Genomic DNA, 13,879 nt, shown 5'->3' on the forward strand with positions numbered 1-13,879 from the left:
CGACAGAAAGGATGCACTTTCTTTCCCCAGGCGATCAGACTTTTGAACTCCAATCTCCCTAGTAGTAGATGAACTTTGGGAGGTGCATGCATTCTTATGCATTAGAATAGATGAGATGAACGATGGATGAAATTCATTCAGTTTTAATATATAGTTTTTTATCTGGGTATGCTTATTTTTATAATATTGAAATTATATTATCTATTATATTATATTATATTACATATTTTTTTGGATGAACTTCATATTGCTGACCGCATGGCCACGGATGTTACAATTATGTACATTCCCTCAGAAGTACCCGTATATTCCGTGTTGTTCAATAAAAAGCATTTTAGCCATTTTTCTCCATATGCTTTCAACTATGCGACCCTATCGGTTGGGAGGTGCATTGCTTTCTGAAACATAACTATGAGAAAATGACCGGCGATCGAATTAAGATGTTTTTTACCCAATGTGTACCCAATGTGTCGTGGACTTATATTAGCATGCACATTTGTTTTCCATCACGTTTCCATCTTTTGAGCATGCTGAATAATGATGATAGGGATGTTAGGGAGTTGGCTAGATCTTCCCTGTTCCTTGATCTAAGCCAGGGAGTCAGAGCCCCACTTTCTTGGATTCAAAAGGAAACCCAATGAAAAACTGGACACTCACTCCCCAGGTTTTGTAGTTTCATCGGACTGGTCGGAGTTGAGCGATCTTTGTGTCCAAACTAGAGTGTCTCTAGAACTAGGGTGCGGTCTGACTCGGACACTGTGAGGGTTTCAGAGGACATGATATTCATAAACATGGCTATGCCAACTCAAACCAGCCCCAAAGACACAATGCCAGCACTCTTTGACCCCACTGAATCCGAAAAACAGAAAAAAGGAGGCAGACTTTTTCGGCAATACAGCACGCGGACATTTCCAGCTGCCCCCCCGAAAGCGGAAGCGCGCCCGCCATACAGACGCTTCAGAGCCAGAGGAGGCGTCTACCTTTATATGTCTATGCTTCCATCTGTGACCTCAGTAGCCCAACCGCTGAAGAGGGCGGTCCCTTTTTTCAAGTTACTTGGCAGGTGATTGGATGGGACCATCGTCTGGGCGTGCTAACTCCAACCAATCATATTGACGTGTCTACATGACATATAGTAGCTGCGCAACTTGTAGTGTACATTGTTTGTGGTAGCGGCCATGATGAATAGTGAAATAACTACATGGAACAGGCGCTTCTCGATGCCGTCACACTGGTCTCGCCAAGATCCCGCCCGTAGCTGCCGCTGATTGGTTCGACTGGGCGCGGGTCGGTTAAAACACCAATCTCTGAGCGATCCCGGATGGAGGCTGTACTGTAAACTTGTGAACTCAATACCGCCCCATCTGGCGGAGTCAGGTTACCATAAAGTCCCCCTATTTAATTAGATTACAAAAGCGATGTTTGCCTTAACAAAAATACCTCTACAAAGATGCGCGCACACACACACGCACGCACGCACGCACGCACGCACACACACACACACACACACACACACACACACACACACACACACACACACACACACACACACACACACACACACACACACACACACACACAGAGGATGAAGTGATGACATACCATAAGTCTCTCAGGCACGTTCTAAATATGTACTATGATAATTAGACGGTCCAAACCAGTAGTTCCAAAACGTTTTGGCTCAAGACCCAAAAGAGAAATTAGACATTTACCCAGGACCCAAATGAGTGAAAATAGCAGATCTACAAGCTCAAAACGCGTCGCTTAGAGACGCTTTGTGAGCTTGTACTAAACATTAAAAATATACATATTAGGATTTATTTTATTTTATTCATGAATTACTTTGATTTTTTTTTTTAATTTTTTCATTGACGAAAAGTTTTTCATATTTTGAAATAATATAGATAGACAATTTGTTATTCCATCATCATATTCAGATTAAACTTTATTGTCAAAGCGGGTGCAATTCGTACCAACTCCAATCATTTGCAGTTTCAAGAAAGGGTTAAAGAATAGAGAAAGAAAAAATACAAGTAAAACAAGTCAGAGTCAAAACCTCACGTTGAATGTATGCATTCAAATCAATTACCTTACAACAATCTTTCCATGAGTGATTCCTCTGCTTTATTATCTATGATTTGTCATTGTCATCCTGGATTAGAATGATTGATCAAACATTTGTCATGTGTCAACTCAAATCAAGCTTCAAGTATTTATTACTGTCCAATAACAGTTTTTACCCTATATGAATCCTTGTAGTATATCTTCAGATATGCATCTAGACCAACACATTTGCCACAAAGTGAAACTAAGTGTTTTCCCCCCCTGTATGAGTTCTCATATGTCTTTTTAGATCGCCCTTTTGACTACAGCCTTTGCCACAAACTGTACAAGTAAAGGGTGTTTCCCCTGTATGAGTCCTCATGTGTCTTTTTATGTGATTTTGACTACGAAAGCCTTTGCCACAAACGCTACATGTAACAGACTTTTCACCTGTATGAATCATCATGTGTCTTTTAGTATCTTCCATTCGACGGAAGCGTTTGCCACAAAATCTACAAGTAAAGGGCTTCTCACCTGTATGAGTCCGCATGTGTGCTTTTAGATGAGTAGTTGAACTAGAGCCTTTGCCACACACTGTACAAGTAAAGGGCCTTTCCCCTGTATGTGTCCTCATATGTGTGTTTATGGAACTCACCTGACTAAAGCCTTTACCACACACTGTACAAATAAAGGGTTTTTCCCCTGTATGAATCATCATGTGTCTTTTTAGACCACCTTTTCGACGAAGGCCTTTGCCACACACTGTACAAGTAAAGGATGTTATCCCTGTATGAGTCCTCATGTGCATTTTTGTAGTACCCAATTGACTTAAGCCTTTGCTAAACATTTTCCAACTAAAGGGCTTTTCCCTTGTATGAATCATTGCATGTCTTTTTAGATGATACATTCGAATAAAGCCTTTGCCACACACTTTACAGGTGAAGGGTTTTTCCCCAGTATGAATCATTGTGTGTCTGTCCAGACTTCTCTTTTGATTAATTATGTTGCCATAATCTGTACAATTACGGCTTTTCTTCCCTGTGTGACTCATCATGTGAGTAGTTTTCAGGTCTTTAGACATCTTGTTGCTGTCTCCTTCCACATTTTGTGTCTTGTGTGATTTCAGTGAGTTTAAAGCTGACTGACCTTCCTTGGTCTCCTCCCAATAATTACAGTCTTCAGCATCAGATTCAGAACAGTCTGAAGAAAGGAGCCGGTTATCATTAGTTGGCTGTGATGTTCCACAGTCCTCTACATTAGCTTGTGTTTTCATGTATCCGGTTGAGGTGCTGGCTAGAGGCTCTGTCCTCATGGGTGTTGTTTGAACACCCTTTAGACTGGTCCTGTATCCACAAATGTGTCTTTTTAGATGATACATTTGAATAAAGCCTTTGCCACACACTGCACAGGTAAAGCGTTTTTCCCCTGTATGAATCATTGTGTGTCTCTTCAGACATATCTTATAATTAAATATTTTGCCACAATCTGTACAACCAAAGCTTTGCTTCCCTGTGTGACTCCTCATGGGGGTAGTTTTCAGGTCTTGAGACATCTTGTTGCTGTCTCTTTTTACATTTTGTGTCTTGTGTGATTTCAGTGAGTTTAAAGTTGACTGACCTTCGCTGGTCTCCTCCAAATCATTACTGTCTTTAGCGTCAGATTCAGAAGAGTCTGAAGAGAGGAGCCGGTCATCACCAGTTGGCTGTGATGTTCTACAGTCCTCTACACTAGCTTGTGTTTTCATGTATCCGGTTGAGGTGCTGGCTAGAGGCTCTATTCTCATGTGTGTTTTTTGATCACCCTTTAGACTGCTGCCATTTCCACAAATATGTCTTTTTAGTAAGTACATTTGAATAAAGCCTTTGCCACAAACTTCACAGGTAAAGGGCTTTTCCCTTGTATGAATCATTGTGTGTCTTTTTAGATGATACGTTCGAATAAAGCCTTTGCCACACACTGTGCAGGTAAAGGGTTTTTCTCTTGTATGAATCATTGTGTGTCTCTTCAGACTTCTCGTGTGACTTAATATTTCCAGGTCTTGAGACATCTTGTTGCTGTCTCCTTCTACATTTTGTGTCTTGTGTGATTTCAGTGAGTTTAAAGCTGACTGACCTTCCTTGGTCTCCTCCCAGTCATTACTGTCTTCAGTGTCAGATTCAGAACAGTCTGAAGAGAGGAGCCAGACATCAATAGTTGGTGGTGATGTTCCACAGTCCTCTACATTAGCTTGTGTTTTCATGTGTTCAGTTGAGGTGCTGGCTAGAGGCTCTGTCCTTCTGTTTTCATCATCATGTACACTCTTTACTGCTAGTAATGTCAATGTTGAACCATCAACATCCTCTGGTCTCTCTTTAATCTGTGGAGGCTCTGGTTCCTCCTGGGCCAGACTGGGGCTCCTCTTCTTGTGTTGTGGAGGTTGTGGTTCCTCCTGGACCAGACTGGGGCTCCTCTCCTCATGTTGTGAAGGTTGTGGTTCCTCCTGGACCAGACTGGGGCTCCTCTCCTTATGTTGTGGAGGTTGTGGTTCCTCCTGGACCAGACTGGGGCTCTTCTCCTCATGTTGTGGATTTTGTGGTTTCTCCTGGACCAGATGTGGACTCCTCTCCTGCTGTTCAGCAGGAACCTCCTCTGTACACACAGCTACTAAGTCTAGGGAAACAAAATACAAAATGAGAGAAAAGCACTAAATGTTTGAAATTTACATTTTCTGTTTCTCTTTCCAAGTTGTTTGTGTTCCACTCGGTTGCCATATACTTTACCAGCGGTTTAGTTATTTCCAACACAGCAGCTTGAACAAAGTAGTCCATAGAGGATGACACAGGAGTGTATTTTCACTTCCGCCCCACCCCACTCCCACAGAACAGATCCTGTCCCGTTCCAGGCAATCACAGTAAAAACAAATATCCCATCCTGTCCTACTCGGTGATTGAATTCATTTTAATCGATGTTCTCCCCATCATTTTCAGTAGGACTAGGCCAAATGACAAAAGAAGATTTTTTTTTGCCATATTGTTCCATAGTTATATGTATTATTATATAATTGATACATTTATATAATTGTACGTTTGAAGACTACCCTGATAATGACTAAATGCTTCAGAAACCAGAGCGTTCATTATGCGTTGGTTCTCACGGCTGGATCTCCCAGGGAATCCCCAGGTAAATGATTGACGAAAGGTAACCAAATGTACCCTCATGGGCAGGCCTGGAATTTCTTAAATTTAGGGGAAAGGCGACTTGGCCTTACATTTTTTGATGGCACAAAGGCCAAATGCCAGGGCAGGAAGGCCATCAAATTGTTCTCCTTGCTCTCCCTCTCTTAGATTTTTGGGGAGATATGAGGCCCCAAAAACTAACTGATGAACAGTGACCGAAATTTGAGGTCTACAAATGTTCTGTGGAATAAAGATTAATCTTATCATGTTGTAGACCGTCGAGACAAGCTAGGAGGTCTTGTTGACACCTACCTCTTGTTTTTACTGTATAAACATGCCACCACTGTACTGAATCAAAACATTCACACTAACTTCTGTACCAATATGAGTACTATTTGTTTTGGGCAGAAGACAGTGCTTCATTGTTTTAACAAACAACACTACAGCTGGTCTTTAGTAGTTCAGTAAACATACAGGAATAGACCTGTCACAATTATTACATAATCGCATAATCACACTTATTTGAGATAAACGTCATAAATGGTGAAAAATGTTCATAGATTTTCAAAAAAATTTCAAAAATAGCTGATCTAGCTTGTAGATCAGCTATTTCCGCTATTTCCATTTTTTTAAAAGTACTAAATTATTATATATGTCTGTAATTCCTGTGTATATACTTGAGTTATTTGTCATATCTATCATGTGCAACTTTTGATTACGAAGCCTAAAAGGCAGACGGAAATATAATTTGTATTCATATTTTCCAGTGTTCAATGCCAGAAACAATGAATTGCAATTAGTTGTGTGACAATTAATCGAAATGTTGTTATCGTGATTCCCTATCCAGGAAGTCTTGCTTGATCTAACCCAGTGGTGCAGACAAAAATCACTAAGGCACTCCATCTTCAGGTGAAAACATTAAGAATGTAATGTTTTTAGCACTAATACATACTAATACAATATAATTAAAATTAAAATCACATTCATAATCACATGCATGCACAATGCAGATACCGTATTGTGCCGAATATAAGACATTTTATTCCAGTAAAAATATCCTAAAAAATTGGGTTGTATTATATTCGAGGTCTAGGCTTTTTACATGTCATTACACATCCGCACCAATAGATGGCGCCCATCTCGCTGAAACCAGTGTTCTGAATCCAGCGAGTGAAGCAACACACAGGGACAACAACTACAGCTGTGATGTCAAATGGAGGAACGACGTGACCATCTCGAACAGAGTGGTTCAAAAGTTGGCCAAGCAAACAACAGAGGAGAAGTTACAATGCCAATTTTAGGATAATGGTTATCAACGCGGCAGAGTCATCAAACAACTGCCAAGCGGCCAGAAAATACGGTGTCACAGAATGTCACGTTCGAAAATGGCACAAAAAGACTGTCTTAAAAAGTGTAAACAGTCAGAGAAAAGCTTTCCGCGTCCCCCAGAACGGCCGCTTCCAAGAGATTGAAGGTATGCCCATCACCAGAGCCGTGATCCAGTTAAAGGCCCTGGAAATAGCCAAAGAGCTGAACACCCCCCCCCCCCCCCCCCACCTTGTTTAAAACAAGTCTCGGCTGGTGTAAAATAATGATGCAGTGTAATGGATTTGCACTACGACGTAGGACAAGCCTTGCCCAACACTTGTCCTCAGATTTCAGAGAGAAGCTACTGTCTTATCAGCGATATGTGCTTGAGTTAAGGAAGAAACACTCATAACCCCTGGATCAGATGGGCAATGCTGATCAAACGCCTGTTTATTTCAAAAGGCCAGCGCCTGTCACTGTGCACAAGTTAGGTGAACAATCAGTCATTGTGAAGTCTACTGGTAACGAGAAGAGCAGGCTTACTGTGATGTTGGCGTGCCTCGTCGATGGTACAAAACTGCCCCCGTACGTGATCTTAAGACGCAAAACAATACCTAAAGAGGTCATGCCACCTGGTATCATTGTGCGTGCCCAGGTAAAGGGCTGGATGGAGACAGAACTTGTGGTGGACTGGCTCAAAGTTGTGTGGGGCCGACGGCGTGGGGGGCTCAGAAAGAAAAGGAACATGCTGGTGTCGGACGCATTCCGTGGACACTTGGCTTAGCCTGAACGGGGGACCGATGAACGGGGACCTAGTGATCATTCCGGGGGGAATGACAAGCCAGGTGCTGGATGTTGTCCTTAACAAGACATTTAAGGATATTCTGTGCAAGAGATACACAGAGTGGCTCCTGTCTGCAGATCACGCACTGATGCCGATTGGAAAGATTCAGAAGCCTGCAGTACGTATGCTCTGTGAATGGATCCTACAGGCATGGGATGCTGTTTCCTCAGAGAGCATCATCAACGGATTCAAGAATCCGTTGATTCCAACACGGAGCCCGTGGAACAAGAGGACGGGGGCAGTGATGAGAGCGAGAGTGAGCCCAGCTAAGCAGAAGACCTTTGTGAGGAATAGACTATAGTCTATTCTGATATGACACATCTGAGGAACCAAGTAGGACACTTTGCTTTGTTGTTTTATTGCAATTTAGCACCCTATATTTTTTCCCCTAGTCAGATGTGTTGCATATGAAGAGCCAGGTTATTAGGCCAATTTGCACAACAGTTTTACTGCACTTTTGTATTGCAGATTGCAATAGCCTATAGCAAACACAGCCAATTTAATTTGCACTAACTGTTTTTATTGCACTGTTGTTTCATTATTGTTTCATCATTACAGTCAGATGTATTGCACCACTGTTTTAATGCACTGTTGTTTCATTACAGTCAGATATCTAGAATGTGTTTTTCACAGTATGAATTGTTAATGTTGTTCTTGCATAAGACTTGACTTTGATGGTTAAGGCAGTTATTGGACATTTGATATGCCACATGATTGTTGCTTATTCACTGAGAGTGATAGCATGATTGTTACTGGTATAAGAAATACCATGAGACTACAGTTTACTGCTCAGCAGTACATTTTGTAACATTAAACAAGATGTTAAAAACAACTTAATTTTGATTTCTGTAAGCCCTTTTCTATAATCAATTTGATTTTCTTTATAAAGAACAAGAATTTGTCTTAAAAAAATGATTACAAAAATGTGTCTTGAAAAATGGGTGTCATCTTATAATCAGAGTCGCCTTATATTCGGCACAATACGGTACTAATGTTTTCTTTCTCACCTGTCTTCTTCTTTCCTTTGGACTTTTCCTTTCTTTCTTTTTTATTCTTCTTTTTTTCGCCAATTCCTCCACCTATGTCAACCAAAACAAAAACAAAACAAAACAAAAAATTTGATGCGATGTAAAGTTAAATTTGAGTCTGTGTGGGCCAATCAAATCACAGCAAAAATAAAGACTAGTCCAAATTCAGAGGGACAGCTGGTATTCTCAATGACAGGCAGGCAGCGGTGTGCCCTAGAGATGTAATGAAAAATTCTAAATATGTAAATAAACTGTAAATTAAATATCATCATGTGATAAATGACATGGTATCAGAACGGTATAGACTGACATACTCACCGATACCGATACTGGTATCGGTAAAACTCTAGTGCCCGCTGCCTGGTTCTTATGCTTGGGGATGTGAAGCATTTTGCAAGCTTGTAGATCTGCTACTTTTTGAATAGAAAATATACTGTATATCATGCAAGGGATGATTGTCGACGAGCCGATCATTGTTGAGAACTGTTGAGAAGCGGTCTAATCTGTCTATTTCTCCCTTCAAATGTTTTCAAAAACATTCTTAGGAGCAACGTTTGGCTGTAAACGACATTGTGTGTTTGTTTACATGGCTATCATGTTGGGTAAGGCAACACTCGAGCAGAGCAGCAGGTGCTCTGAGTCTTTGATTATAGTCCAGGCAAAGTAGCATTTCCAGACAGACTAATTGTAAGAGAATTTTTTTCAACAGATATCATTTCTATGAGGTGTCTAGAACAACATACTAAAAGTCCTAAGAAATCCTAGATGCGGAAATATGTTTAATTCTCATCAATTAAAGATGTGTGCTAATACATCGAGAAAACTAAACACCCTAATGGGCTTTTTTCTTTTCTTTTGTCCTATCACAATGAAACTTTCCACAATGAATCTTAACATGAAAACTAAACTTTTTTGTATTACAAGTTTCTTTGAAACTTAATTTGAATATGCAAATTAGCTTAATATATATTGAATATGCCCAAATTTGCATATCACGAAAATGACTTTTCCCCAAAATGTATTATATTTACATTGTTGTTTGTTAATGATATCAAACACACTGATCAGACTTTCATGAACCATTTCATCAAAATATTGTGACTTCATAGAATAACATCAAAAACACCATTCATATATATGACAAATGCATAAATCCGTCAAATCTTCCCCCAACCATCCTACTGCTAACGGTTGATGGCAATGCTGCTTTTGGACTGGCCTCTAACCTGAAACCTGCCCGGCTTGGTTGTACCTGCCGGGGGTATAACTCCCACTGGTATAGTCCTCAGGGCACAAGCCTCCCCACCACGACAAGGTAGCAACAACAGGGGAGGTTCTTTTTGTCTTATTTGTTTTTTGTTTATTTTATTGTTCAAACGTTATCCTGAACTCCTTTTGTATGATTCTTTGTTCTTGCACCCCCTATTTCAGTTCTTGGCGTGCTAGTTCTTCCGCTCTGGATCATAGTCATCAGATAAATCAGGCAACTGGGAATTTGTACAGCTAGTACCACGACATTCTCCGCATATGGTAGTGCAAGGGAGTCCATGTTTTTTTACATGTGCATCTCTTCGTGCTGCAGTCTTTCTTGCAGCTACAGCAGACCACATCAAGTAATTCTGGTGGTCCTGCAGGCTGATCAGTCATTATTGGCATGAATCTACCACCTATAACATGCCATCCCCAGTCTTCTGGACTCATGCTTTCACTTGTTCCTTTCCATTCATTGATCTGGTAGAACACACAGAGACTGTGGAACTTCACAGCTGATGATGTTGGTGGAAGAGTTTGAGGTTCCACTGAAGATGTGGTCTTTCTCACAGAATTGCCTGTGTCTCAGCATATCCAGCGATTCATCTTTGTCACCCCCATACAGTGAGACTAGAGCCTTTTCACCTGCTGCAACGATGATTCCTTTTCCTCTGACAGGCTGAACACCTTAGCTTGTTTGAGAAAGCTAGAGTCAGTTTTTACTTTTTTCAGTGCCAATCCCTTTATAATCCTGCTACCATAATTGGCGGCCAATTGGCTGCCACACTCATGGAGTGTACACGAGTGTATGGGGCCAATGTCCAAGCAGACACATGGCCCAACTAACTCCACATTTTCCCCCAAAATTCCTCCATATTCTGCCTGTGTTTACAGCTGCTTCCCATACCGTTACTGTACTTGCAGGATGTACAATCAATAACAAACGCATTATGCCCCAATACTTATGCAAATCACTTCGCCAGCTGCAATTTACTTCCTGAGGGTTCTTTTAACAGCCAATCATCATCATCTGCCACAAAACCTCAGCACCTTCGTTCCCCTGCAGAGCACACAGAAACAAGCGCTGCCTTGGTCTATGCAGCTCCCCCCCTCCCCCAGTACAGTACAGACCGTACAGTACAGGTACAGTACAGTACAGTACAGTACAGTACAGTACAGTACAGTACAGTACAGGTACAGTACAGTACAGGTACAGTACAGTAAAGGTACAGGTACAGTACAGTACGGTACAGTACAGTACGGTACGGTACAGTACAGTACAGTACAGTACAGTACAGTAAAGGTACAGTACAGTACAGTACAGTACAGTAAAGGTACAGGTACAGTACAGTACAGTACAGTACAGTACAGTACAGTACAGTGCAGGTACAGTACAGTACAGTGCAGGTACAGTACAGTACAGGTACAGTACAGTAAAGGTACAGGTACAGTACAGTACGGTACAGTACAGTACAGTACAGTACAGTACAGTACAGTACGTGTACGGTACGTGTACGGTACAAGTACAGTACAGTACAGTACAGTACAGTACAGTACAGTACAGTACAGTACGTACAGTACAGGTACAGTACAGGTACAGTACAGTGCAGGTACAGTACAGTACAGTACATGCAGTACAGTACAGTACAAGTACAGTACAGTACCTACCGTACTGTACTGTACATACAGTATTTACACAATACTACCTACATAGGAAAATAAAGTCTCTACTTCACCAGATGCAATTTAAACACTGTGATGCCTGCTCAGAGTCATATTGTGTCTAACATACACATCTCTCTCATCTCAGCTGTACCTGGGCCCTAGGTGTATTCCAATCAACCAGAGTGCAGTGGCCATCACTCCAAATGTTGTGACGTCAGGGCTCTCAATACTGCACATTGGGGGAGGAGGAGGAGGGGTGCAGGGCGGGCGCACAGATCGCTGTGTGGGCGCAGGTGCTATGTGGGCGCGGGCGATAGAGCTGAGGCCGCGCGCAGCGCGGCCGAAGTTCTAGTAATAATAATATTCGATGAAATGGTTCATGAAAGTCTGATTAGTGTGTTTGATATCATTAACAAACAACAATGTAAATATAATACATTTTGGGGAAAAGTAATTTTCGTGATATGCAAATTTGGGCATATTCAATATATATTAAGCTAATTTGCATATTCAAATTAAGTTTCAAAGAAACTTGTAATACAAAAAAGTTTAGTTTTCATGTTAAGATTCATTGTGGAAAGTTTCATTGTGATAGGACAAAAGGAAAAAAAAAGCCCATAAGGGTTTTTAGTTTTCTCGAGGTATTAGCACACATCTTGAATTTATGAGAATTAAACATATTTCCGCATCTAGGATTTCTTAGGACTTTTAGTATGTTGTTATAGACACCTCATAGAAATGATATCTGTTGAAAAAAATTCTCTTACAATTAGTCTGACTTTTGGGTCTAAAATGGGCTAGATTGCCTGGACTATTAGACAGCGGTGGTCTGTTATTGAGCCCAGCGGTCATTATCCAGAAATAACAGAACGCTGAATTCAGTAGTGATGGGTCGTTCATGATCGATTCGTTCATAAGAACTAGTTCTTTGCCGTGAATGAACCCATTCACTTCCTGAAACCTGAAACTTTCACGTTCAAGATTTCGTTCAACCCCCCCCCCCCCCCCCCTCCCCGCTACGCGCATGTCACGCACACAGGAGAACGGGAGGGCACGGGCTAAACCAGACCATGCGCTCTGTTTACCGCGCCGCGCGCACTCGCTGCAGGACGGAACCGGAAGCGCTACTGAGCGAGAACGTGAACAAATCATTGCCGTGAACGAAATCGTTCGTTCATTGATTTTTTTCCCCACCACTAGAATTTTGTAATTGACCAATCAGAATCAAGCATTCAACCAAGCCGTGTAATAAGGATGTTTAAACCCCTGGGGGTCCCCGGGCCTCACTTTGAGAACCACTGGTCTAGCAGTGTTTTTTTATGTTTACTTTTTGTAGCCAAGACACACCAAGGAGCAAGTCATATACCTCAAGACATCCAAAATATTCCCTGTGTTTCTTAAAGTGGGGTCCGGGGTCCCCCAGGGATCCTTGAGGGGGTTCCAGGGGGTCGCCTAGCCGCAAGACACTCTTAGATCTAGAGTTGCAATTGTATTAAACAGCGTTAAACTCACCAACATTGCAGCTGAAGTTTTGGTTTCATAAAAATCCACGTAGACATGTTATGAGCTACTTTCTGTCAATACATTCCGTGCAGGTGGGTTAGGAGGCTTCCCACCCTGGAGAATAGACTTTCAACACAAAACAGCCTTTGTTTCGGGTGAGTAGCTAAGTAGTTTAGTTTATTTTTACAACAGTTGGAGCCCCCGCAGGGCAGTGGAATTCTTTGTCCATAAGCAGCCGAGCGTCTGGCAGAGCGTTAAAGAACTCACTAACGCTCTGGACCAGGGCTAGTAACAGACATACCTGCAGTAGTGTGTAGTTTGGTGGTGTGCATGGAACAGACATACCTGCAGTAGTGTGTAGTTTGATGGTGTGCATGTAACAGACATACCTGCAGTAGTGTGTAGTGTCTCTATCTCTCTCTGGAAGAGGCTGCACATGAACTCTGCAGCCGCACTGAGGCGCTCCAACACAAACACTCTGACCCAACAAACATCACCGCTTAAGTGTTTCTCCAAAACACACAACATCTCCTCTCCCACCGACGTCAGGTGTCCATTTATCTTCAGCCGTACGGACTCCATTTGACGCGTTTTAACTCCTTTAAGAGACATTTCACCTCCTTTAAGATACATTTCACCTCATTTAAGAGACATTTCACCTCCTTTAAGAGACATTCTTTGTTAAGGGGAAACCTCGCATCAACAGGAAAAACTCCAGGCCTTACTTCCTAGTCAACGTGGTTCAAACATCCGCAATGAAGGATCCAGGGCACTGCTGCCTTAATGCCTTTCCCCCCTGGTGGAGGAGGTGTGTAACTGTCTCTGAATGAACGGACTGACTGACTGACTGACTGACTGACTGACTGACTGACTGTCTGACTGTCTGACTGTCTGACTGACTGACTGACTGACTGACTGACTCCCTCCCTCCCTCCCATCCTCGGAAGTTCATACTCCCCCTGCGAACTTGCAAGTCTGGACTTCCCATGTTCGGGTATTGAGAAACGGCGTCTAGGCCAGTGAAAAATGTAAAACATTGGCCAAATTGTCAAATAATATATAAGAAAGAGGCATACATTGTG

This window comes from Gymnoscopelus braueri (genome assembly GCF_963280865.1).
Source record: "Gymnoscopelus braueri genome assembly, chromosome: 4".
NCBI lineage: Eukaryota > Metazoa > Chordata > Actinopteri > Myctophiformes > Myctophidae > Gymnoscopelus > Gymnoscopelus braueri.